This window comes from Panthera pardus, unplaced genomic scaffold (assembly GCF_024362965.1).
Source record: "Panthera pardus isolate Hobbes unplaced genomic scaffold, ASM2436296v1 HiC_scaffold_181, whole genome shotgun sequence".
Taxonomy (NCBI): Eukaryota; Metazoa; Chordata; class Mammalia; order Carnivora; family Felidae; genus Panthera; species Panthera pardus.
The window spans coordinates 313325-340009 of NW_026526745.1; the positions used below are offsets into that span (position 1 = coordinate 313325).

At 37.5% G+C, this 26685-nt stretch overlaps 1 long non-coding RNA gene and 1 pseudogene across 1 annotated transcript; both read left to right on the forward strand.

Moving 5' to 3' along the window:
- Window positions 1-45: 45 nt before the first annotated feature.
- LOC128778158 (uncharacterized) lies at window positions 46-4120 on the forward strand. Its single transcript, XR_008423517.1, has 3 exons — window positions 46-153; window positions 828-913; window positions 3774-4120. It is a non-coding gene; the product is annotated as an uncharacterized LOC128778158 (long non-coding RNA).
- A 4185-nt stretch (window positions 4121-8305) lies between these two features.
- LOC128778162 (amine sulfotransferase-like) lies at window positions 8306-24501 on the forward strand (annotated as a pseudogene).
- Window positions 24502-26685: the final 2184 nt, after the last annotated feature.

The window sequence follows — 26685 nt, forward strand, 5'->3', positions numbered from 1 at the left end:
GTTTTCAGGGAAACAGAGTCTCTCAGAGCCACATTCAAACTTTCCCTTCATTTAGTTGTATGTTTTCCAAGGACAGAGATAAGATTTTTTCCCCATTCTGCTTCTCAAGCAGGTCAACCTGGATCTAGTAAGACCAAATATTTATGGACATATGTGAGTATGCAATTCCCTAATGAAAAATGTGTGATAATATGTCAGAATGAAAGATTTTTGAGACAGTAATGCTGACTGTATGAGTTGGGCATTTACTTAAGCGGCGTTGCTGGGAAGCAGATACCTGGCCCTCCATCAAATAAAGCTTTCTCTAATAAAAAAAGTAATGGGAAAATGCTGGAAAAGTTTCAAGAAGATTGTAGAGGGATTTAAAATCAAATTTTAAATAACATTACTGTGGGGGCTCCTGGGTGGCTCAGTCAGGTAAGCCTCCGACTTCGGCTCAGGTCATGATCTCACAGTCCGTGAGTTCGAGCCCCGCGTCGGGCTCTGTGCTGACAGCTCGGAGCCTGGAGCCTGCTTCAGATTCTGGGTCTCCCTCTCTCTGACCCTCCCCCATTCATGCTCTGTCTCTCTCTGTCTCAAAAATAAATAAACATTTAAAAAAATAAAAAAAATAACCTTACTGTGCAGAGACTTCTTGACACGTGAGGTCAAAGAAAATTTGGTAATATTTTAAAATTTGGACACTTCATTATCAGAGATTTTATCTCATTTGATTTTTTTTTTTACTACTGCATTAAAATATTATTTACCCTAGTAACTGAATTGTGTGCCTCCTTAACTTTTGCACCCAAGATCAGTGCTCACTCATCTTGCTTTGTCCTTGTTAGGTCCCAAAGGCTTTCAGGGTTCTCTGGCCTCCATTCTAAAACTATTAGGAAGAAAGAGTTGGAGGTGGAACCATGTGGAATTTTAGGTAAGGGGGGCTTCTTGGTGTAAATGAAGGTGCTCAGGGAAAAAAGAGAAGGAAGCCATATTATTTCCCCAAGAAGATAATTAAGCTTAAAGGAATTAAAGGCCTAGAAATTACTAGTTTGTGGGTTAGTGCCACATGCATAAACGTTAAAATTTGGGTTACTTGTGGAACCATAGCAGTTCAAATATATCTACGTATGATATAATCATTAGAATAAAATAATTTATACTCCAGATTTGGTGATATCTTTAATAGATTGATTCTTGTGGAACTCAGTCTATTCAGAAAGTATGGATCCAGGATATTTTTCAACCTTTACATTTGGTGGATAAAGCTTTTAAAATAACTTCTTGAAATGAATTTGGAAGTGTATTCTGACATTTAATTTACTTTTCAAAGGTCAGGCAGATACATCTCTATTTATCTAAAGGCCCTGAAAACAGGATCTGTTACTACAGGTGTTTGTTTTAAAAAGTAAATATTGAAGCTCTGCCCTTGAAAATGACATTAAAGGAGAGCGTTAGGCACATCCTCAAAGATGCATTAGTGTCTATCTGTTTCCTTGCTATTATCAACTAATCTTACAGAACTCTTTTGAGACCGAAAGTATCCCTATGCTATGGTGGTTTATGAAAGGAGCTTGGGATTTCTCTCTGACGTTGCTGCCCTTTTGGTAATGAAACAGCACATGTTGAGTCAGCACCTGAGAGCATGAACACAAGGTGAAAAAGTGTAGATTTAATATTTAGTACTTACTGTTTTAGTTCAGCAATGAACTTGGATGTTTTGGGTAGTTGAAAACACACGAGAAGTTTCTGGTGGAAAGATGAGAACTGGAACAACAGAATCTGCTACTAACTGGGAGCTTCCACTCACTCACTTAACCTCTGATCCTCAACCTCCTCACCTGTAAATGGGGGATCACAATACTTCCTGAATACAAAAGTTTTTATTAAAAAGCGTAACTAGTAAACACGCTGAAGTTGGTGCGTTACCACTGAAGTTATCCTTGGGGCTTCGTCTACAAATCTCCCCATGTTTCCCACTCCACCTTTCCCCCTGCCTCACACAGTGAAATTATAGGGAAGAAGTGTACTGCCTTGCTTGGACTGAATGTTTGTGTCCCCCAGAAATTCATGTTGTGAAATTGTAGGGGATGATACTAGGAGGTGGGATTTGGGGAGGTGATGATTGGGATATAAGCGCCCTTATAAAAGAGGTCTTGAGCTCCATTGCTGCTTCTGCCATGTGAGGTCACAGGGAAGAGGCCACGAAGAAAGGGGATTCTGTCTAGACACGAATCTGCTGGTGTCATCATCCGGACTTCCCAGCCTCAGAACTGTGAGGAACAAGTGTCTGTCCGCACAAGCCATCCAGTGTATACTGTACTGTGATAACAGCCTGGCTGGACTAAGACAAATACTCCTCCATCTTTTTTTTTTTTTTGACATTATTCACCAAAAAATCGAATCCATGAGAAAACCAGCCATTTAGCAGTGCATGCAGCACTTCTGTCAGCAGCAGTTACACAAATGTTACCTGCCTTCACATCTGTAGCAGCCAAACTGCCTCAAGTTAAAACAATTTGAAGGGCAGCCCAACTCCTTAGCTCCTTGTGTGATCACTTGTGGGTTTTGTTGCTAGTGCATCGCAGTCCAACTTCTCCCTCTGCCCAGAGCACCTGCCTTCACTCCCTCACAGGTGTTGTTCCTGAGGGCAGTTCCCAGTCCTCATGCAAATTCTGGGAGGACCCAAAGTAAAACACCTTATGAAACGATTTCAATTAAAGCAGCCTGGTGTTCAGTGGCAGAACAGCACTAGACCAGAACCGGCTGAGGGCAGAGTTTCGTGGGATGGGTGTTGACTAGGGCCCTTGGTGACCCACACACCCCAAGGACTGTGAAGGAATTGGGTCCGAGTGGGCACTGGAAATATGTGGGAGTATTTTCCCTTGTCACAATATGTCAGATGGGAAGAACCAGTTTTTTTCTCACAAGAAAAAAAACTGTTGCAGAAACAAAAGGTGTAAAAAGAAATAAACTGTAAACCTTATTTCCTGTACTAGCCTCTTGTTCAGGTTTCGTCTCCCATGCACTCTTTGGTATCTTCAGCTACTCGTGGGTTCTTTTTGTATTTGTCTCAAATTTATAGATGTGTGAAAGATGGGCTGAAGGGGGTTTATGCCATCATCCTGGAACAAGAACTAGAGTGATAGAGTTTTGATCTCTGGGTATTAAATGGGGTTTGGGCAAACTATGATGTGTATTAAGCTCCTCTGGAAACAATGCATCTCAGGTGAAGTCATGACTTCCCTGGTAGGGTTCTCACTGTTCCAGTATTTGTAATACAGTTGTAGAGAAAAACAACCACCTGCTCCTTGGAAACTGGCCAATCTTAGGTTCATTGCTTCCCTTTTCCTTTATGCCTGCTCTTTCCAGATAACAATTGTACTGCATTTAAACCTCATCTCAGTCCCCCTTTAGGTAAAATTCCAGATAGAAAAGAGTCCTCATTTAACATCTGTCATTCAACTCTATTGAAATGAGAGTAATAGGGGTAAAATCGGCATCTTGGCAGTGTAAGTTGTTCATTTTTGTCTCCCCTTCAGTTTGCATCTAACTGGACATCCATGACTGAATAAAAGTGTCTCTACCCAGCATACAAGGATACAGTGTGATCCATCCATCCTCATTCAAAAGCAGGTGGATTGAGAAGCAGAGAGGCTATGGGGCCAAGGGAGGTGCAACAGCAGGAGCGGCAGTGCTGGTACCGGCAGAGGAGGCACAGGAGGTGGAAAGCACAGGTGGTAAGTGAAGTCCTCCCGACTGCTCAGGTGCAGCTGGAGCCTGTTGCTCTTCAGCAGCACCTGGGTTTCCCGGAAGAGAACTCTGCGACTGGGACAAAGGACGGAAAGGGAAGAAGGCAGAGAAAGGGAATTGAAGGAAGAAGTGTTCTGCTGTCTGCCTTGGTATTTCAGGAAGAGGTCTGGGACTTCTGAGACTCCTCCCACCCACCCTAGAGTCCTTGGGCACACCCAAAGACCCAAGGGCTAAGCCCACAATTCCCTTGCTGCTGTGCTACCAGATTTTTTTTGTTTTTGTTTTTAATGTCAGCTCTATTTGGTGTGCTCCTAAATTTCGTGGAGAATCAGCTCCTTTAGGAGAAAGAAAATATTGTGCTATGTCATGAGGTCTTCTGTGAAACAAAAATAAAGTTTCTGATTGCCAATCTGTTTAACTGTTACAGTCAATGTAAACAAAGCCTTTTCTACATAAGAAAGGTATTCAAGCCTTCAAGTGAGATGAGAAAGGCACATTTCATCCACTGTGAAAAATCATAGTTATATGGTATCACACAGAAAAATGACAATTCTCCAGCATCCAAATTCAAAGACAAAGAATATTGTAATCTTACTGATATACATAGCGAAACAGCTTTTATGAATTAATTCAATGAGCACAAGAAAATTTAGAAGGCAGTTTTGTCAACTCAGGCATAAAAAAAAAAATGAACAGAAGGAGTACTTTACTAAAGGGAATGAACGTATAAAAAAGAACCAAAAAATTTATGGAGCTTACGTACTCAGTGAATGAGATGAAAAAAAAAATGCATTAAGAAGCATTGGAAATATACCAGGTCAGATGGAAGCAGGAATAAGCTATCTTGTGGACTGGAATTTAGAAGTGATTCAAGTGATAGGAGGGGAACTAAGATTTCAAACAAGTGAAGAAACACTGTGTAAGTAATCAGCTATTAGAAAAGGCAATATAAGAATAATGATTATACCAGAAGGAGAAGAATGGGAGCAGACTCTATGTAAAGAAATAATTGCTGAGATCTTCCCAAATGGGGAAGGAACTTAACATATGAGTCCACAGAGCTAATAGAACGCTTTATTATGTCAGTGCAAAAAGACTTTCTCAGTGGCAAATTATAATGAGTGTCAATGAGTATCAATCAATGCTAAAGAATTCTTAAGGTAGGGGAAGAAAACAATTAGCCCACAAAGGACCCTCCCCCAACTTACGATATCAGCAGATTTCTCAGCAGGAACTCTACAGGCCAGTAGACAATAGAGTGACATACTCAAAGTATTGAAAGACAGAAATGTCAGACATGAATACTGTATCCGCCAAAGGTGTTCATTTGAACACCTGAAGGAAAATAAGGACTTCCCCAGACACACAGAAGATGAGGGAGTTTATTACCCCTACACTTGCCTTGAAAGAAATACAGAAAGAGCTTATCAAGATGAAATGAAAAGACACTAGTGACATACAAAAAATAAAATCACACAAAACATGATAAAGGTGATATAGAATCAAAATTAGAAAATGAACTCTGTCTAAGAATAGTCTGTTAATTAATTATAGAATAAATATTAAAGGAATAGAGCATTAAAAATAACAATAGGGGTGCTGGGGTGACTCAGTCAGTTAAGTGTCCAACTGCGGTTCAGGTCATCATCCATGGTTCTTGAGTTCCAACCTCATATTGGGCTCCATGCTGAAAGCTCAGACTGAACCTGGATTCTGTCTCTCTCTCTCTCAGATTCTATCTCTCTCTTTCTCTCTCTCTGCCCTCCCAGCCCAGCTCACACTCTCTCTCTCTCTCAAAATAAATAAACATTAAAAAAAATAACAATAGGTGCTACAATTGGGTAACAAATTCACGGCATAATAAAAGGCAATTTGTTAAATCAAGAACATAAAAGGGGAGAAGTAAAAGTGTGGAACCATTGTAGGTAAATGGATATGATTTGGTAGCAGCAGAAAAAGACTAGCATTTTTATGCTAGCCTCAAAATAATCATAAAGCAAAAATCTAGATCTGACACAAATGAATATGAGCTGCTAGCAACAGAAAAAGGCCTAGCATGTTTTAGTAAGTCTCAAGGTAACCATTATAAAAGATCTAGAGCAGACACAAAACATTAAAAAAAGGAAGATTGAGCAAATCATGGTAAAAAACACCAATTTAGAAAGGTATACAGTATGAAAAATAAATGATATAGATAGTAAATAACCAGAAAGTGAAAGATAAAGAGCACTACTAATTCTTACTTATTAATAATCACCCTAATTATAAATGGATGAACTTACCAATAATAAGGCATACAGTGGCTGGATGGATCAAAAAACAAGACCATCTCCTACAGGAGACTTATATCAGCTCTAAAGACACACATAAGCTCAAAGTGAAGGGATAGGAAGATGACTTTCTAAGCAACTGAAAACCAAAAAAGGGTAGACACAGCCTGCCATTTTATAGCAAATGAAATAGATTTGAAGTAAAAAATGGTAACAAAAGATAAGAAGGTCATTATATAATGATAAAGAGTCAGTACAATGAAAATATATAAAAACCCAAAGTATTTTACTCCCAACATTCAAGCGCTGAAATCTAATAAGCAAATACTAAGAGATCTTAAGGGAGAAATGTATAGCGATCCAGTAACAGTAAAGAATTTACCCCACCATCAGCAATAGATACATCACCCAGACAAAAATCAACAAGGAAACATTGCAATGGAAAATACCTTAGGAGAAATGGACCTAAGAGACATCTACAGAACATTCCATCTGATATCTGTGAGGTGCACATTCATCTCATTATTCTGCATGGTAGATTATATAATGTGACACAAAACAAATCTTAGCAAATTTCAGATTATCTTCTCTATGTACGAAACTGATAATAGAAAGTGACAAGACCCACAAATATGTGCAAACTGAATAATGCATCTCTGAATAACCAATAGGTCAGAAATAAATCAAAAGGAAAATAAAACATTATCTCTAAATAAGTGCAATGAAAATGCAACATATCAATTTTTTTTAAAAAAACAACATATCAAATCTTGTGGGGTGCAGGAAAAACATACTGAATGGAAATTTAATAACAATAATCACATATCAAAGGTTAGAAAGGCATCAAATAAACTACTGACTTTTACAGCTTGAGGAACTAGAGAAGAACAAGTTAAGAGCAAACTTAGCAGAAGGAAGGAAATAATAGAAATCAAAGATCAGAACAGAAATAAATGAAATGGAGTTCAGGAAAACAATAAAAAGAAATAACAAAACTAAGATCTGGTTCCTTGAAAAGATCAACCAAATTGACAAAACTTGACTAGCTAAGACAAAAGCGAGATGACTCAAATAAAATTAGGAATAAAAGAGGAGGCATTACAGTTTACACTACATCAATATATAGGAGCATAAGAGACTACTGTGAACAATTGCATGGCAACAAGTAGTTATTTATAGTATCTTGAGGAACCTCCATACTGTTTTCCAGAGTGAATGCACAAGTATGCATTTTCATCAACAGTATAAGACGGTTCCCTCTATCTGCATCCTTGCCAACATCTGTTGTTTCCTGTGTTGTTAATTTTAGTTATTATGACAGGTGTGAGGTGATATCTCATTGTAGTTATGATTTGTATCTCCCTGATTATGTGTGATGTTGAGCATCTTTTTATGTGTCTGTTACCCATCTGGATGTCTTCTTTGGAAAAATGTCTACTCATGTCTTCTGCCCATTTCTTAACTGGGTTATTTGTTCTTTGGGTGTTGAGTTTGATAAATTCTTTATAGATTTTGGATACTAACCCCTTATCAGATATGCCATTTGCAAATATCTTCTCCCATTCCGTAGACTGCCTTTAGTTTTGTTGATTCTTTCCTGCCAAAAGCTCTGCCAAAGCTTTTATCTTGGTGAAGTCCAAATTGTTCATTTTTTCTTGTTTCTCTTGCCTCCAGGTATGTATTTAGTAAGAAGTTGCTAAGGTTGAGATTAAAAAGTTTGCTATGTGTGTTCTCCTCTAGAATTTTGATGATTTCCTGTCTCACATTTAGATCTTTCATTCATTTTTAAATGTATTTTTGTGAATAGTGTGAGAAAATAGTTCATGAGATAAGATGGCAGAAAAGTAAGGGAACCCAGGGCTTTTCTCATCCTTCGAACACAGCTAGATCAAACAACATCAAAGAATTTTGGATACCTAGGAAATCTGTATGAGGATTAACAAAACAATATGCAAAATTTCAGTGAAAGACTGCAGCAGGTACGTGGTATGGAGAAGTGAGTTTGGCAAGAGAAGAGGCCTGGTAGTGCAGAGGGTAGAGAACGATTTTTGTGGTAGGAGAAAGAGAAAGGGGGAAAGAGTAGTGCATCCAGCCTGTGTAAGAAAGCACTTCCCTTAAAAACAGCTAGAGAGAGAGTGCAAACAAACACAGAGGACTGAACAAAAACACTGTTCCCCAAAACCACTGATGGGGGAAAAAGGAGAGGATTTCCATACTGCCTGTTTTTCATAACCAGCAGAGCACAGAGTCTGAAGTTTCAGAGGTCAGTGCCTGGCAGTGCTGTGGCAAGGAAGCAGGCTAGAGCCCCGGGAGCTGGCAGTGTCGTCTGAAGATCTCCTGCGTCACATGGGGAGAAGCGGTTCTCCTGGTTGGAGTGCATTTAGTGGAGGTGCTACAGTTTTTCCTGGGGGAAAAGACTGAGTAGGCTCCATCCAGCCGCCACGTTCACCTGTATAGGAATAAAGACACTGGCTGAGGGTAGCAAACCCTGGTGCCAGCTGTGTGTTGAGATTTACCATAAATTCTGAGCTGCTGCTGCAGCTGGCCTGGGACAAGTCTGCCCTGGCCACAGGAAGGTGAGTGCCTCCCCCAGAAAACCACTGCTGGTCAGAACCATGGGGGTCTTTGAAGCATGGGATTTTGAAACACAGCTGCGCCTGAGATGAAACTCTGGAGAGAGGTGCTGCCTGGTGGGCAGACAGCTCAGACACAGACCTGGGGAAGGTGGGGAGCTGGCGAAAGGGAGGACACAGGACAGGTAACTGATCCCTCTTCTGTGAGGGCAGGAACTTCCCTCTCTGGAGAGTAGAGAATTTTACCTATAGCCCACCTGCACTGAATGACCCCACTGAGCTAAACACCACCCCCGAGTGGAGAACAAAGCCATTACCCCAAACTCCACCCCCCTGTGCCTTCCAGGCACATCTCCACTAGAGAAAGTCAGCATGAGAATCAGAGCAGCAGGCCACACCTCAAGAAGACCAGCACAAATCACTTCCAAGAGCCACTCTACTGACGATAGACTGCTGCAGTTTCAGCACTAGGGGAAACTAGATCTAGCTTCATTTGGGTTTTTGGTTTGTTCATTTGTTTCTGTTGTTGTTGCTTCTGTTTTCATTCTTGTTGCTTCTGTTTTGTTTCTTGCATACAGAAGGAGCAAAATATTTATTCTTTTTATTCTTATTTTGTTGTATTTTATTATTTTTGAATTTGAATTTGAATTATTTAATTATTTATTTTTAAGTTTATTCATTTTATCTTGAAAGAGAGAGGGTGAGAAGGGGAGAGGCATAGAGAGAGGTAGAGAGAGAATCCCAAGCAAGCTCCATACTCTCAGCACAGAGCCAGATGAGGGCTCGATCCCACGAACTGTGAGATCATGACCTGAGCCCAAATCAAGAGCCAGACACTTAACTGAGCCACTCAAGTGCCCTTAACTTTTATATTTTTAATTTTTAATTTTTTTGTTTCTTTTCTCTTTTTTGTATCAAGCCTCTCTTAACAAGGAGACCAAAACACATCCAGGACCTAACTTCCAAATTTTTTCTTATGGATGATTTCAAATTACATAGCATTGTGGTCTGAAAATATGAATGGTATGATATCGATGCTTTGTACCTGGTGAGGGCTGATTTGTGACCCAGTATGCGATCTATTCTGCAGTCAAATGCTCTCCCCCTGAGCTATACCCCCTGTGATCTATTCTGAAGTATGTTCCATGTGTTCTCAAAAAAGAATGTATAGTCTGCTGCCTTAGGATAAAATGTTCTGAATATATCTATTAAGTCCATCTGGCCCAGTGTGTAATTCCAAGTCATTGCTTCCTTGTTGATTTTCTGTTTAGATGGTCTGTCCATTGTTGTAAATGGGTGTTAAAGTTCCCTACTATTATTGGGTTGTTGTCGATGAGTTTCTTCATAATTGTTATTAATTGATTTATATATTTAGGTGCTCCCAAGGTCACGGCATACATATTTACAATTGTTAGATCTTTTTTGTTGGATAGACCCCCTTTATTATCATATATTCATGTCTTGTTACAGTCTTCTGTTTAAAATCTAGTTTGTCTGATATAAGTATGGCTACTCGGCTTTCTTTTGACGTACATTAGCATGATAGATGGTTCTCCATTGCCTCACTTTCAATATGGAGGTGTATTTAGCTTTAAAATGAGTCTCTTGTAGGCAGCATATAGGTGGGTCTTGTTTATTTATCCATTCTAATACCTTATGCCTTTTGATGGAAGCATTTAGTCCATTACATTCAGAGTGAATATTGAAAGTTATGAATTTAGTGCCATTGTGGTACCTGTAGAGTTGGTGGTTCTGGTGATGTTCTCTGTTCCTTTTTAGTCCTTGTTGCTTTTGATCTTTCTTTCTCCACTCAAAGTGTCCACTTTAATATTTCTTGCAGGGCTGATTTAGTGATCATGATCTCCTTTACTTTTTGTTTGTCTGGTAACTTTTCATCTATCTCTCTTTTTATTCTGAATCACAGTCTTGCTGGATATTCTTGACTCCATATTTTTCTAATTCAGCATGTTGAACATATCATGCCACTCCCTTCTGGCCTGCCAAGCTTCTGCGGACAGATCTGCTGTGAACCTGGTTTGTCTTCCCTTTTAAGTTAAGGACTTTTCCCCTTACCTTTACAGCATTCTTTCCTTGTCTGTGTATTTTGTGAATTTTACTATGATATATCTTGATTTTGACCTGCTTTTGTTCATTTTGATGGGAATTCTCTGTGCCTCTTGGATTTGGATATCTCTTTCCTTCACCAGATTAGAGAAGTTTTCTGCTATAATTTGTTTAACTAAACCTTCTGATCCTTTTCCTTTCTCTTATTCTTCTGCAACTACTATGATACAAATGTTATTATTATTTAAGGAGCTACTGAGTTCTCAGTCTACATTTGTGATCCAGTACCTTTCTTTTATTCTTTTTCTCAGCTTCATTATTTTCTGTAGTTTTTTCTTCTGTGTCACTGATTTGTTCTTCTTCCTCATCCAACCTCAGTGTCATTGCAACATTCAGTTTTGCATCTCAATTATAGGATTTTTTTTATTTCAGCCTTACTAGTTTTTATTCTTTTATCTCTGCAGTAGGGATTCTCTAATGTCTTCTATGATTTTCTCAAGCCTAGCTGGTATCCTTATGATTCATGAATCTCCTTTGAAAACAGAGGTCGTAATAGTGTGACCATCAAAATATGTTTAAAAATTGCTTGTTTCCCATTTTCTTATAATAATGCTCTGTCTGCACTTCCTGGAGTTGCTTTCCAATTGTGATTCTGAAGCTTTTATTTGTGAGATACTCCTGTGACTATCTATTTTGGGAAATAGAAAAAAGGACACTTCAAAGTCATCTGGAACAACCTCCAAGTCAACTAAACCTCAGAGTTCAGAGTGTCAAAATAGATATTTCCATATGGCCAGTGACAGATAATAATGACAGACAAAATATGTACATAAGTGATGACTCCCCAGGCTTGGTTTGCACTTTCTATGTATGACACATTATTTGAATGTTTTATTTCATACTTTACTTACTTGACTTTTCTTCATGCTTACCAGTATCCATTTTGTCATTATGGACAATTTAATTCCTCACAGCTATATAAAGAAAGCTTCTACAAACCTGCTAAAAGCTAAGACACTGTACTTGAGTTACAGGGGAAAAAAAGCCAAACTGATGGAGTGGTTGAAGACAAGTGTTTCTGAAGCCTATTCACTTTTAATTTGTACATTTATTTTTACTTTATTTATATATATACACACATTTATACGTATGATTTCTTACTAAAGGTGTCTTTTTTTTGTAATTACAAAAATCGTTTTTAACTAGTTTTCTTGTAGCTACGTAAGTGGAACACACGCACATAAAACTAAGTCCCTGAACAACTGGTGCTTGGGAATTGGGCCAAACTCCACAGGTCTGGAGTCCAAGATGGTAGCTTTTAGAGACAGCTGGTTTTTAGTGTTTGTGAAGAAAACAGGAAATAAATTTCTTTTCTCAGTATATGGCCAACAACTGAAGATACATAAGGGAACACTCCACACATTTTACTAAATTTCTTTAAAATGATTTTGTCTGTCTTTTGCAGGTGACTTGTATATGGAAGACACAGACACATTTTTATTCAAATTGAAAGGGTATTATTTTGGTTGGGAAACCCTTGATATTGGTTTTATAGAAAATTTAAATGATTTTGAAATTAAGGAAGATGGTGTCTTCACAATCACACACTCCAAATCTGGTGAGTTCTGTATTATAATAGCTAATGTGATACTTTTATAATATGGTAACTCTGTATTTTTACTAGTATTATACATGGACATATGCAGTTAATCTATTGGATATTATAGAGTTAACTGAATTTAATATCCTATAAAATAAGGTATCTTACAATGTAGCTGTAAGTTTTTGGTTTTGTTTTTGTTTTTTGAAAGAGAGAGGACACAAGCAAGGGAAAGGTAGAGGAAAGGGAGAGATAATCTTAAGTGGGTTCCATGCTCAGCTGGGACCTCAACGTGCGGCCCAATCTCACACTTGTGAGATCATCACCTGAGTCGAAATCAAGAGTTGGATGCTTGAACAACTGATAAACCCAGGCACTCTGCTGTGTTATTTTTGATTTGGACAAGGAAATGGAGAAAGTACTGAAGTAGAAATTGAAGACACCCTATTAAACACTGAGTTGCCGAAGTGGGCTGGGAAAGGATGCAGAAATATTTACCATTTAGGCAGATACTTTGGACATACGGTTGAAGCTGTATTTAATAACTAAGTACATGAGAAGGAAGAAAATTAGGTTACACTAATTTTCATGTTTAATAAACCTTAAATTATCTGGGTAATATTTTGTTGTAGCACTCAGATCAGACTAAAACATATATGTGTGTGTATATATACATGAATGTCTATTCAAGACCTTTGTCCATGTTTCAATTACACTTTAGTTAATTTTTCTATTTGTTGTCGGAGTTCTTGATATATTTTGAATATTAACCCCTTGTTTAATAAATGATTTACAAATACTTTCCCCATTTAGTATGTTGCCTTTTCATTTTGTTGATAGTTTTCTTTCCTGTACAAAAGCTTTTCAGTTTGATACTCCCCCACTTGCTCATTTTTGCTGTGTTGTATTCGTTTTCAGTGTCATATACCCATTCCCACAAAAACAAACAAAAAAACAAACAAAAAAACCACATTGCTAAGATAGATGTCTTTTACCTAAATTTTCTTCCAGGAGTTTTATCCTTCTGGGCCTTACACTCATGTGTTAATGTGTTTTGAGGTAGCTTTTATGTCTGCTGTAATAGAGTGGTTCAGTTTCATTCTTTTGCATGTGCCTGTCCTATGTTGGGAAAATAGGACAAAGGAGCCATAAGTTCATTAACCATACATGGGTTGGTTACTTTTGGACTCTCTATTTTGTTCCATTGATCAATGCGTCTTTTTTTTGTGCCAATACAATACTGTTTTGATTAGCGTAAGTTGGTAGTATTATTTGAAGCCAAGAAGTCTGATGCATCAGGCTTTGTTTTATTTTCTCAAAACCACTTTGGCTATTTGGGCTCTTTTATGCTCACAAATTTTAGGATTGTTTGTTTTATTTCTGTGTCAGATGCCATTGTAACATTGATAGGGATTGTATTGAATATGTAGATTGCTTTATGTACTATGGGCATTTTAACAATGTTGTTTCTTCTAATCCATGAGCAGGGAATGTCTTATCATTTGTTTTTGGTTTCTTCAATGTTTTCTAGCAGTGTCTTTTACTTTTCAGTATACAAGTCTTTTACCTCCTTAAATACATTTATTCTTGCATATTTTATACTTTTTGATGCTGTCATAAATTAGATGTTTCTTAATTTCTCTTTCTGATAGTTTACTTTTATTGTACAGAAATGCAACTTATATTTGTATACTGATTTCATATCCTGCAATTTAACAACTTAACTGAATTTATTTATTAGTTCTAACAGTATTTTTGGTAGAGTCTTTAATGCTTTCTAAATATAATATCATTATCATCTACAAATAGACAGATTTGTTCTTCCTCTCCAATTTGAAAACCTTTTATTTCTTTTTCTTGCCTAATTTCTCTGGCTAGGATTTCCAATAAAACTAGTGAGAATGGCCATCTTTATCCTGGTTGTGATTTTAGATGTAAACCTTTCAGTTGTTTGCCATTGGGTATGTTGGTAGCTCTGAGCTTGTCATAAATGGCATTTTTTAAGCTGATATATTTTTCTTCCATACCCATTTTGTTGAGACTTGTTATCGTGAATGGATGTTCAGTTTTGTCAAATGCTCTTTCTGCATCTATAGAGATATAAATGTAGTGTCTATGCTTCATTTTGTTAATGTGTTATATAACACTGAAATGTGGGTGTTGAATAATTCCTGTATCCCAGTAATAATTAGTACTTGACAATGGTATATTATCCTATCAATGTATTATTGAATTCAATAGTTTGCTGATACTTTGAGGGTTTTTTTTACATCTATGTGCATCAAGAATAATGGCCTGTAATATTCCTTTCTTATAGTGTCTTTGTCTGATTTTTATCAGGGTAAAGGAGGCCTTGTAAAATGAGTTTGGAAATTTTCTCTCCTTTTCTATTTTTTTTGGAAGAGGTTGTGAAGGATTGATAATAATTCTTCTTTCTTTTTTATTAGAAAAAGTATTTTTAAATTTTTACCAGAGTAACACTTGTTTTCTTTTATTTTTCTATATAACAGACATGGTCTGCCTCAGGCCATTTGTACTCACAGATTCTTTTTCCTGTAAAATTCTTCCACCAGATATATGCATGGATTACTCCCTTCCTTCCTGTAGGTTCTTATTTACAAATTATATTCTAATGATAATATTTTAGGTGATTATATTTTAAAGTTCAGCTTCACTGGGAACTCCGAATTTTTTTTTTGTTTTTTGTTTGTTTGTTTGTTCTTTGTTTTTTACTGCTTTAATTTCTCTCCACAATATGGTACTTATCACCTTAAAACATACCACATATTTTCATATTTAATTTCTTTATTTATTACAAGGTGATAGTTAGAAAAATAGTATTGTATTTGCACAGGAAAAAATTGGCCTGGGTAGGAGGAAAGACCCAAAATACAACTCTATGTGTATAAGAGGACTCAATATATATAAATTTAAGCATATTCTACTTATTAATGGGGAAAGGATAGTATATTTAATGTTGGGAAATCTGGATCACTATATAGGTATCCAGAATACACAACTGGATACCTAAGACCACATACAAGAGTCAAATCCAAGTGTATTTGAGATACTAACATTAAGGACAAAAGTATACAACTATTTTTATCAGAAGAAAAAGGAGAAGAAAATCATTGTGACTTAGGAATGGTGAAGAGCTTCTTAAACAAATGTCCCAAAAAGAAAATGGAGGCAAAACATTTGATAAATTCAATTACCTGAAACTTAAGGATTTTGGATTTTGCTTCACTAAGAATTGCCTGGGCAAAGTGAATAGGTGAGAGAAAGAAAGAAAATATTTGTAATATCTACAATTAAAATATAATTAATATATACACTATATTAGAGCTACAAATCAAAAAGTAGGGGACAGGAATCTGAGTATAAAAAGAGGCAAATAAATGAGCTGTTAATTTACGGAAGAAAACCGCCCCTCACCAATACCATCAAAAAACAAAAAGTTGGTAAATTATGATATGTTACTTTGCATCTATTAGACCAACAAAAATGAGAAATGTGAGTAGCTCTGAATGCTAATAAGGAGTGCACAGAAATTTGCATTCATTAGCATATTACCCCTGGGAGAGTAGATTGAAGCAATCATTCTCTGGAGAGCAGTGTGGCACTATCTGGACAACTGAAATACAGACATACCAGGAAATTCCTACCCTAAATATCAGTCCCCAACAAAATCTCATACAGGTGCACAGGGAACATGACTAGGGTGTTCACTGAAATGCTGTTTGGGGCAGGGTGTCCTTTGGAGAAAGTAGACAGGTCAGTGCATGAATGCATACCCTGAAACATACACAGCATCTGTAAGGTGCAAATGGATCAGAGGTAGCAATAAATGAATGTTAAACCACAGTGCGCAGAGACAAACAATGGAATGATGCACATGGATTGAAAATACAAACAGGCACAACAATATGTATTACATATGAACACATTACAGCAAAGAATGCACTTTAAACCTCAAAGCCTGCCTGTGTATGGTGGGGCAGGGGTAGGAATGGAAGCAGGAAATAAGAATAAAAGGAATAAACAGATCAGGGAAGGCCTACAGTGAATCAGGGATGTTAATGTAGCATGAGCTGAAGACAAAGTTTAGTATCTCATTATGCTAACACCTGACCACTAACCAGACCAAGAAAGAAGGAAACGAGAAAAGAAAAAAAGGAAAAAGGAAGGAAGGAAGGAAGGAAGGAAGGAAGGAAGGAAGGAAGGAAGGAAAAGAAAGAAAGAAAGAAAGAAAGAAAGAAAGAAAGAAAGAAAGAAAGAAAGAGAGAAAGAGAAAAAAAGAAAGAAAAAGAAAGAAGGGGCAAAATGTGAAAGGTGGAATGGAGGAGAAACTGAAAACAGATACTTGAATTTTTGAATCTCTGTAGAGGTTTTTGCATCATATTGTTGAATCTCTCAAGAACTGTGTTATGACTGATAATCCCTTGAATTATCACAGCTGCCCCCTGAAGCAGCTGTGATACCTTTGATACCTGTGATACCTGTGATACTTCGAGTGATACCTCTTGCAGAAGCAATATTTGGGAAAAGTGGAAGGATGTAAGAAAGCCATTTAGAGCTTTCTAACAATGAGTTTTCATTGAATTTGAGCTCCAGCTGTCATAACATGTAGGCACATGTGGTCTTGGTCTTCCCTGGTCAACACTGGAGGACTATAATCACCAATATTAAAGCATTTGGAGGACCGGATAAGGTGCATGCCACATGCAGCTGCCAGCAAGGAAAGTGTGCCCAACAATGATCTTGATGACCAGGTGCTGCTTAGCATGGGTGATTAAATGGTATTGGGATGGAAGGTTAAGATGGAAGGTTAGGATGGGAATTGATGAGGTGCCAGTGGGTTTTCTCATTTCAGAAGTTGTTTGAATCTTTCTGGGACATGTGACCTCTTGTTGGGCTACGTTTAAAGTATTGCCTGGATAGATCAGAAGCATGACCTTTATAGAAGTCGTGTTTTATCTTAATAGTTCCATATACGAAGCATGGAAATGAAGTGTAAGGAATCTGGAGTAGGCAATCACACCCATGTATTCTGTGGCAAATGTCCACTCTAATAGGAATTAAGAGAAATAGTCATCATAAGAATTTGTCACATCCCATTCACGGTGAAAAGTCCAAGTTTATGCATCATCTTTCTCTTCCTATCTCCATGTAGGTGTCACAGGGCCTCCGTTAGGGATTTATAATAAACAGTTTCCTTATGTGGACATCATGGGCACTGTAGGAAACATGGGGAAGAAGGGAAAGATGGAAAGTGACTCCTTCAGTGGAATAGCTTTTTGTTTTTTTTCTTAGTCCAAGGAGTGGAGTTGCAGAAGGAAATCTGGAGGCAGGCATAGAAGTTAATTTAGAAGTCCCATGTATGAAGCAGAAGAAAGCATAGAAGAGTCAAAGAAAAATTTGTGGGACAAATGCCCATGGAGTTTCAAATGGAGAATCTCCTGAAAAGAAAAATAATGGCAATGTTATTTTGTCTTTTATTCACGTTGTATTTTTTATACATTAAAAATCCATTCAGATGAAATTACCAGTATACTTATTTAATAACAAACTTTCATTTAAAAACTGATGGCACATCTATCTACATTTTGGAGAGATTTGTGCATCATTAAAACAACATTTTTGCTTTACAGGGACCATCTGGTTTCAGCAGATATTAAGTTTATTTTGAAGAACATCACAAAAGCACTGGGAATCTGGAAACAGTTGATCAAATCCCCTTCGTTGAGTACAATTTTCAAAAAATGGATTTGTTGAAAGGCCATCTCCTTGTCTCTTCTTTACCCACCTCCCACATTACTTGGTTCCTAGTGGAGAGGAAGAACAAAAAAAGCCAATGTAGGAAATAGATTATGGCTGCTGAAAGATAACTGCTCTTTTTCATTATTTCATTTTGTTTCATTAAATTGGCACCGCATTCATCCAGGCGTTAGCAAATGTGACATTTGACATACTTTAATTTTCAATAGCCATTTGTGTTCTTATCTTACAGTATCTGATTTTTACCTTGTTCCCTTTGTTTTCTGATTATATAGGTAATACAGCCATTAAAAAATGAAAGAGTATATATGAAAATGAAAAATGAAAGAGTGTATTTTGTTTACTTTATAGAGTATATTGTAATATCATATACATGACATATTACATATCCTTTCAGTTTTTATTTGGCTACATTATTATGCATACATATAACACTAGCAATTCTTTCTTTGCTTTGTGTGTCATTTCAACTTCCTTTTCATACTTCCAGCTATTTTGATTGGGTACCATGGAGGTGTACCTTGAAAGGTAATTGACAGCCACTAGGCCAATCATGAAGGGAGAGCCATTGCAGAAAAGGGGTAACCCAAAACACAAAGAAGCCTGAATGTATACAGACATGGTTAGGAAACTATCAAGTTAAAATAACAGGCTTCATGCAATTGGAAGTTATTAGGATAAAAATATGACAAAATGAGAGCATGAAAAATAGTGAATACTTCTTTCTTTGCAAATTGCTCATGTATACAGAAATCCTAAGGTCATATGTGCTCATATTTTCACTTTTCAAAGAATATGGCATTGGCAGTTACAAGTACCTTTGAGGGATTCATCAAATGTTTTCTAGAAATAAAATGTAAGTAAACTTACATAAAGCAAGTAATGCTTGCTGTCCTGAGGTGAGGGTTTTTGCTTTTGTTTTTTTTTCAAGAGTGAGAATGGGAGAGAGGGATCAGGTAGTGGTAGAGGGAGAGGGAAACATAGAATTTTAAGGGGGCTCCACACCCAGCCTGGAGCTAGATCTAAGTACCCTGAGATCATGACCTGAGCAGAAATCAAGAGTAGGATGCTTAACCAACTGAGCCACCCAGGTGCCCCTACCTTGGTGAGTTTTTAAGCTTATTGAATTTGGCTGAGGATACAAGAAGCTGAAGTAGAGTTGAATGGGGATGAGTAACCAACTTATCAAGCCAGGTGGTAGTGTTGTCTTGGAGGACCTTGTTCTCCCATTGCTACAAATTATGCTTCCCTCTCAGGAGACTCTCAAGGATACAAAGTCATATCACCAGGAAATATTTACATTTAATCACGAAAGAGTGTTCCACGAGCTCAGTGAGAAGCATCACAGTTCAGATCACAGGTTTGGAGTTTTGCACTGCATATTGCAGGGGGCACCTCCCGGGAGCTTCAATTTGATAAAGTTTATTATTTTTCTTCTTTTTAATGGAATTTTTACTTATTTTTGAAGTAATCTGTATGCCCAACATGTGTGTCAAACTCACAACCCTGAGATCAAGGGTTGAATACTCTATCCACTGAGACAACCCTGAGATCAAGGGTTGAATACTCTATCTACCCACCCCATTCTTTTCTGAGGAGCCACTATAGCTGGTTGATCAGGAGCCAGTCCTGCTCAAGTAGACATGATGATCTGGAAGAGGAGAACTAATATTAGTCTCTAATGCACTGTGCAGAGCTGAAGTGACTCATCTGGGAGGCTGTATGTTCCATGCAGCTATGTGCTTGGGGAGACCATGAGGAGAGGGATGGAGAGGATTCCTTCCTCTGTTTTCCCTCTTGGTTTTTCTAACTCTATGGTAAAGTGATTTTCTGTCTATATGAAATGCATTTTTAAGAGACTAATTTCTCTTTGAGTTCATGTAATTATTTTCTGGTAGACTCTGGATGGTTCTCCCATAACCAGATGCTAGGAGATAGCTGGAATCCAGCAGCACACTTCCTTTTACTTCTTTGTTATTAAAGGTTCCTACATCTTCTAAGACTGTAGTAATTTTCAACATATTCAACATATTTACCTAATGGTGTATCTGTTTTGGGTTTTTTTGTTGTTAATTTTAATGTTTATTTATTTTTGAGAGAGAGAGAGAGAGAGAGAAAGAGAGAGAGAGAGAGAGAGACATCGTGAGCAGGGGAGGGGCAGAGAGAGAGGGGGAGACACAGAATCCAAAGCAGGCTTTAAGCTCTAAGCTGTCAGCACAGAGCCCATGCGGGGCTCAAACCCACAAACTGCGAGACCGTGATCTGAACCAAACTCAGAGGCTCAACAGACTGAGCCACCCAGGTGTCCTATAACGTATCTGTTCTTCCCAAAGTGTTAGGAAGCCTTTGGTTTGACCACATCAAATGTTGGTATGAGCACAAAAGCCTCTTCAACATTGAGTTTGTGATATAGTAGGTGAGGAAGGTGAGAAACATGACGTTAGTGACTTCACCAAAGCTGTAAGCCAGTTTAGCCAGATAAATTGATTGTTCATGCCCAGAACAGCCAAAGGATGACATCAAATTTGAGTTCCCAGATTAAGTTTACCAGGAGATGTTTTCCAAAATCATTTCTGTAGTTTTTTTTTTTTACCAGCTTTTCCTTTACAACTAATACTGGAACTTCCTTTTCAAAATTGTCTGTGTGTGAAAAATTGCCTGTGTATGTATGCAGGCGTGCATATGTTTGATTGTTTTGAGTCAGATAATTAGTCTCCTTTATGGATCACTAACCCTCTTTTCTGTATTATTCATTCTCGTGCCATTCTAGATGTTATGTTTACCACTTGGGGATGCCTCTCTTGGGACACTTAAATGTTGTTTGCATTGTGTATGGTTAAGCCTTGCAAGAAAAATTAAATGAAAATGACTGCATATGATTAGGAAGAATTCAGTTCCCAGTAACAGGAAACTAAAACTTTTGTTTTTGCCTAAAATAAAAGAACTTCTACTGTCTATTGACTGAGTCCCAGAGGCAGCTATCCTGATGCTAGCTGTAGCAGTCAAGAATATCCAGAACGTCCTAGAATTTTGCCTTCCCTTCATATCACATTTGGTGTGGCAATGGTGTCTCCATTGATAGTAGCAGGATGGTTGTTGTAGCTCCAAAGTCATGTCCTCATGTGAACACATATACATCAGAAAGAGCAGGAACAGAAACAAAAGTTGTTTTTTTTTTTTTACTACCTTTGTTCCCACCTTTTCTCGAAGAAAAATCACTCTTAGAAGTGTCTGTTTGAATTCCTCTTTCTGTTTCAATGCCAAAATTGGGTCAAATGACCACCCTAGACTAATCACTTATAGAGGACAATGGGATTCCCATGAAGGTCTTGAATCGATCAGAATCATTACCATAAAGGGCCTGGGCACTGTTGCCAGAACACCCACAGGGATCTCTTAGTGGAAAAGAGAGAGCTGTAAGAAAGGCAAGACTAAAGGCTGCCACCTACTGAGTTTTTCTCAGTAGTTGCTGTTACATCTGCTTAAGGTCCTAATACCAAGCCTAGACTCTCGTTGAGTCCACATCACTTACCTATGAGGTATTCAAGTATCTAGCCAGCCTTGCACCTTCTTCACAATGTGGCCCCTCCATTGACTCCAGCCTCATTTTCCATATTTCTCATCTGAGACCTGTTCCCATATAGCTCTGGGGAAACTCAACTTCTGATACTCCTGTGACCTGACATCTCACACCTTCCATGGAACCACAATACTCGTTCTTCTGTCCACACCCCATACGTTCAGGTTGTCTATCTAGAAAATTCTTGATTTTGCTTTAATTCCCAAAACAAATTTATCATCTTTGTTGAAATTTTCTCTGACTTCCGTTACACAATCACTCTCTGCCCATAATGGATCTTTGTCCTGAATTCCCAGCACTGATCCTTTATTGTGCCTCAGTTCACTTGTACCATCACACAGGGCAATATCTGACATAGAGTAGCTACTCCCCAAACACTTGCTGTTAGGACAGATAAAATGAAATATGAGTGTTCCTCAAATAAACCCAAATGTTCTCTAAAACAGTGGACAAGTGAAGGGTTAATTTACCAAGAGGAAATAAATAAGTCACTTCTCATGGTCTAACTCCATTTTCTAAGCAGCCTAAGCACTTACAATTTTCACTCCCATAATAATATTTAGCTGCACCTTCTGTGTAAGTCTTCTTATAACGTGCATAATTTATCATACTCTGATTTTTTGCAGGATCTCAGAGGTTTATGTTAAAAGTCTGTAAATTTCTGGTGTACGAACTGAGAGAAGAGACATGGATGCTGTAGTGAGACAGGTCACGTTTGACAACATGAAGTATGACCCCTGGAAAATTATGACATTATACTGAGCACTGAATTTAGGATACAAGTAAAGGTCATTTTCTTCACAAAGGTGAGGTTGAACAGTGAATGGCTGTCCTGCGGTATGTTACAAATGAACCAAACTACGGCTTCTAAGTTTCTTGGCTGATGTTCCTAACATGGAGCCCTCATGGCCCAGTGCCCTTCTTTAGACAAATGATTTTCCATGATTTCATCTTGGTGCAATTCAAAAGACTATAATATTTGGTCCCTGAATGAATCTGATGAATAACCTAAAATCACAAGGCTTTCCCCATGGCCCCTGGAATTCTAACAACGCCTAATACAATGTCTGCCACAAAATGGATATTCATTTAGTGTTAGACTGTTTCCCCCTGTTAGCATTGGCTCAGCACATGACGATGAAGTAATGGTGGGCTGTTGGCCATCACTGGCAGCTCTTCTCTGTGATTTATCCTAAACATGCCCCAGGGCTGAATTAACAACACGTAGTCACTATTCTTTTGTTACTGGGCAGAACTATCATGGGTCCACAAGTAAACCAGAATCTTACATCACAAAATGTATAAGAATATCACATTTATCTCAGTATGTCCTACCTCTGGTGAGTGAGTTTTTGAATGAATGAATCCTCTATCTTAGTGACAAATTTGAGCATGTTAGAATATTTTTGTTATTTTATGCAATCTTTCTAAATTGTATTTTATGATATTCTAACTTAGTAGCTGGAAAATCTATAATACAGAATTATAGTCATAAGTTTTGCTTTTAATCGTAGGGTTCTGTGCCTCTATGTCAAGTAGCAATAATATTGACTTAGAGTTCTCTACATTAGTATCTCCTTCACTTGATCTCTTTGTATATCTTTACCCATTCAATTTAACAGTATGAATCAATGAATCACTGGTAACTTGGAGCCGACCTGAAGCGGGGATATACCCTTCCCTTACACTCAGCACACCTTATCATGTTGTAGACGCTATGACCCTTGTCAAGTGCCCCTTTTATTGCACAAGCAATTTGTTTTCTTTGAAAAAAGAAAATTTTCTGTGCATATACATCTTTCACCCACCTGAAAATGAGAGACTCAAATGGCTAAGAAGACAAATAGGAGAAGCTAAATTTCCTTGTGGAAGTGATGCACATCCCCACCTGTTTCTTCTGCACAGACATGTATTTTTCTCTTACATGTAACAGAACGTTACTTGCACCGGCTTTACCACTCCTGCACCGTTTGGGTTTGTGTCTTCGGTTTTGTTATTATTTCAGTTTGCTTCAGTTATTTGTTTACAGTTCAGTTATTTTACAATCGGTGTTCCTTGTTTTTTTTTTTTTTTTTTTGGCCTCTCCTTCTATCAGCCTCTATTTGTCATCACAACTCTGTGTCCCTAAGCTTAAAGTAAGACCAATGTAACCTACAGTAGGTCAGATAGAATAATTACAGGTGAGCCATTCCAAACTGTATGAGCTTGGGCTATATTTAAAAAAACCTCTCTGACCATCCATGTCTTCACCAGTAAATACTTGCACAAAGACATCTGATTTTTGGAATTTTTAAAGGACTTCTATAGCCCATGTTATAGTTGGCTATAGTTATATAACTAGCCCATGTTAGCCTTGAAAAAAATAGTAAACAAGTTGCAGGAGTTTTCTTCTTTTGCAGGTGGCTGACAGCTGAGGAATGGGACTAGTTACCTTAAATTACATCATAATTGCCATAATGAGTTTGTGTGCCCTTTGCCATAAGGTGGGGCAGTGAAGGGCCATAGCCATGTGCAGGAGCAACTGGGGCCTAATGGGGCGAGGGGAATGAAAGTCCAAAAAATGGTGTTTCTCCCAACACTGATGCATCACACCCCTCTTCCCAGAACCTTTGTTGAAGTCATTTCTTTGCTTTTCCTTCCAGGTGCTTTTGGAGACTAGAAAAATCAGATAACTGTTGAGCAGAATGAAAGGTTTGATAAGATTTTCCAAAAGGAGATGCAACATTTTTCCCTTGAAGGTCATCTGAGATATGAATGAAGAACAGAATTCTCAGCAGTGCAAGACTATTTTAAGAAAGCACTTTCAGAAGGAAATATATTGAGTTGTATACTTTCATCCTGGACAGTCATTGGCTCATTATTGAAAAACTTCAGTGATTAATAAACCTCAATATGCCACCTTTACATCATTTGCCGTCTGTGGCCTGTTTTCCATTTTCTGAGATTCCTCAATTTCAGGTAAGGAGAGGATTCCTCCTTTGTTTTGCAGTATTTTTATGTAATAGTTTTTAATTTATGTTTAGAAATTCCAAAGCTCTTGAGCAATAAAAATTTTAACATGTTATTGATTTGACTTCTTAAAATAAAAAACATTTTCATTTATAAAAAACTACTTATGGTCTTTCTACATACTTTACATTTTAATTTTTAGGTATCTAATGAGTCGATCTTTCATTTTATGGCTTCTAGGATTTGTGTCTAACTTAGAGTGAGAGTGTTGCTATCACAAGTATTTTCATGTATTCATTAACCATATCTGTATTTAGTCTAAATATTTATCTTATGCTGTAAGACAACTACCGATTTTTCTTAACAGGTAACAAAAAAACAGGCCCAGGATTTCTTGGCCTGTTTCTTGAATAGCCATCATTTTCCTTCTGATTAAAATTATCTTGTTTCAAACAATTGTATACACATGAGTGGGCTTCTGTAAATGACATATTTTTTGTTGGTATACTTTTCTTTTTCATTACCATGTCATAATTCCTAACATAAATTAATAAACTGTCATGAAGAGTTGTGTTGGAATTTTGGTAAGTATTATTTACTCTTAAAACGTCATTTAAAAACTGACGTCACCACTAACCGAGTCTTCCTATTCAGATGTATCGTACATTCACCATTTATTTGTGTTTTCTTTTGGGTCTTTGGTAAAGATATATGGTCCTTTTATAAGCTTTGCTGATTTCCTGTGAAGATTATCCTAAACAGACCTAGATGGTATCTGTAGCTATTGAGAGGAGGATATTTTTGAGTTACATTTTCCAACTGCTGACTGCTGCTCATGGTTTTTTGCCGACTTTAGCATCATCTGGATTTTTTGGTTGTAAGCCTGACTGAGTGAAAGCAATGCAGTCAGTCTGAGCCTGTAGTATTTGGATGCTGCCATGATCAGATTCTGTAGACTCACAGATGTATCTCTGTGTGTTTGTGCCCAACTTGGGGGTGCTGGCTACCTCAGTGTCTTTATTTCACTTTGCTCATTGCTCTCTTCATCTTTCTTAAGAAATGTCCACAGTTGCTTCCCTAAACAGTACTTTAAACAAGGATATAAAAAGCCCTGATTCTTGCATTGAGAGAGGATTTCTCACTCCCATGACCTGCTCTTGTTCTACCACCTCTTGCCTTTCTGAACGCCTTTCTCATAATTCCATAGCTGTGGGGTTAGGGCGTAATGTATATCTTTAGAGAAAATTTCCTTTTGTCCTCCTTGCTCCTTATTTATTCTCAAGCAAGAGTTTGTGTGTAGTAGAGTGAAGGAAACCTTGTGCTTAAAAATATATTTATATGACATCTTCTTTATACAAGATATTGACTTTAGAATCACATATGCATTATCTCCTTTATTATTAACAAAATCCTTATAAAGTTGGTGGTGTTTCATAACTGAGAAAATGAGATGTTGAGAATAAGTGAAATTTCCCTTGGGCAAATAGGTAGTGTTAGCACTCTTATCCAAACCTGCTCTGTCTGACTCTAGAAATGAAAGATCCTTAATTCCTTTCTCTTAGCTCTTAGTTTCCAGTTAGTGATTAAGCTTGATTGAAACTGAGTTTTCAGTTTAACATGACTCAAGTGTGTCTGGTTCATCCCATTCCAGTGAGAGACTGGGAGGTGTGTTTCTCCTTAGTCCTTAGAAATGAAAGTATTTAGCCCTTCTCTTCAGTGGTATGAATTTTAGTTCCTTATTCTCCTGCCCAAAGTTACAAAATCTGGCCTAAGCCCATAATTATCAAATGTGCCCAGAAAAGAAAACCTGCATGCTTACCAAGAAAGGGCTCTTTCCTGTCTGGAATTTTAGTTTACCTAGTTCTTCCTGGTTCCAGAGATCTAAGGTGTTTAAAATATAATTGTACTTTAGTTGTTTTTTAAACTAATTTTAGCCAGGGGAGCATAGGCCTTTATGACCTACTCCATCCTACTTAGGAGAAGTCTCATCCAGTGTCTTCACAACGATTTGACCAGTTTTGGTGGTTTCCTGCCAATATTGACAAGTTGTTGTGGTTTACTGTTTCAGTTGTAGCTGAAATGTCAACTTACACTTTGTGTTAGGAATTTCGCTCTTGGTACTTTCACCCTCAAATATAT